We start from the raw sequence: 2,032 nt of genomic DNA on the forward strand, positions 1-2,032 counted from the left end.
AAGACTTACAGATCTCAACGCATAGAGGAGTATCCATCCCAAGTCCCTGCCACCAAACTCAATCCATTTTCTTCAGAGATACTCTGTCTGCCACCAGCCTTCCACCCTGATTCCTTCCACAGGCATCTGTGGACTTGACCCAAGGTAAAAGTTTGAAAGGGCTGCCAATCCCTTGGACCCCGGAAGGCACCTATTCTAAGAAGTGTGGACATATTACCTCCCATTCACATTCCTGTCATTCTCTCCAAATCAGGGGAAACTTTGCTCTGGAATATTTTCAAGGAAGCATGTTGTGTTTTAACGAAGTATTTTTCAGGGTTCAAATGTTATTTTTTATAAAATGCAGCATTTTAATGGCAGACTCAATGTGAAAGAAGTCTTCCTGGGCTCTGTATTTGGTTTTGGAAGACGGCAGACTTGGGGAGAAAAAGAAAGCAGAGGGCTGTGGCTCCGGAGATGTGGCTTCCAGCCCTGGCTTTTTCTCCATCTTGCCATGTGACCAAGGGGGAATCATGTACCTGCTCAGTGCCTCAGTTTCCCCCATCTGTAAAACAAGGGGCTTTGTCTAGATGAGCCTCAAAGTCTCACCCAGCTCTTACATTCTAGGGCTCTCATGTCCATCAGCATCTCATCTAGCATCCTTTCTCCATATCCTTTCCACCTCAACTGAGCTGCACACATCCCACTCTGCCTGCCCCTGGTGACATCCTCAGAAGCCCTAGACAGCCACCAGACTCCTCACCAAAGCCTGGGGTGGGCTCAATGGGCTCAGCCACCCACAGTTACTCTCAGACCAGAAAATGAAGGGTGTAACCGTTCAAAAGGTCACCAACCATGCGTCACGGAAGCCTCTCCTGTAGACACACACCTAAACCACCCAGATGTCTATGTCACTGGGAAATTCTGAGTCTGGAGTTTTCATTTTTGATGTGGCCCTTTAATAGCTGGAGGGAGGCGATTCCAATTTCAGATAGGGAATGGACTGGAGGAGGAAAGTTCAGAGCCGGCCTGTGAATTTGGGGCATGAAGTTTGTATCTGAGGACAGCTGGGAAATACATTCTGAGCCCCAGAGTTGGCAAAGACTCTGTGTGGCAAAGAATGTTCTTAAATCCCACTCTGGAACATGCATCCTGAAGACCAAGTCTGGACGTGGAGGCTCCATTCCAACCAGAGAGGAGGAGGCGCCGCCACCTGGGCTGCTAGGAGGTGGGCACTCACCCCACTCTAGTATCTTTCTAGCCCCTCCTGTGACACTATTGTCCTCCCCATGAAGGCTTGTGAAGCAGGAATGGAGATTCCAAGTTGGTATCATCCAAACCATCTTGTAAATCGGCAATCACATAAACCTTCCATTGTTCAGAAAAATGATGCTGTATGTTTCCTTAATACCCTCCCTGCGGAGGGAGAGGAAGACCCTGCTCAACTGTGCTGCCCACCCTGCAGTGACCCTTGAGAGCCACTCCACGGGAGGACCCATTCATTTGCTTCGTAGTGGCAAATATTCCTCTAGTTCTATAACTCCACTGGACATTTTGTAGTAAAGAGTTCTTGAAATTCTCTAATAAAAAAGCAATTCTTACTGTAATATTTTTAGTTTGGGGACACGATTTCCTAAGGGGGGGGGATTAATGAACATTTTTATGCATTAGCCCAATTTATGGATTCTATGTTTATTATATGGTAGTATTGATGAACAGTACCTTTCTATCCGTACCTTTGCACAGTTTCTTCATTACCCATATGTAAGCTTCATGGCGAGCAGTGCCCTTGTTACTGCTTCTGTACAAATCTCATCGTCCTACTTACCTGTCAAAGCACATTCTATATGTACTGTAAACAGGTATCACTTTAGTAAGATTTAGTCTTAAGGATTTTTCCACTTTTGTCGGTAACAGATATTTATGGATTAAAAAAAAAAAATAAAGCTGTTTCAACATAACCCATGTCTCTGAAAGTAGCCACCTACTTACTTTTACAGGGTTCAAACCAAGGCTAATTGAAAAGTGTGAAAAAGATGTAGAGGATCATTGG

This window comes from Callospermophilus lateralis, chromosome 11 (assembly GCF_048772815.1).
Source record: "Callospermophilus lateralis isolate mCalLat2 chromosome 11, mCalLat2.hap1, whole genome shotgun sequence".
NCBI classification, from domain to species: Eukaryota; Metazoa; Chordata; class Mammalia; order Rodentia; family Sciuridae; genus Callospermophilus; species Callospermophilus lateralis.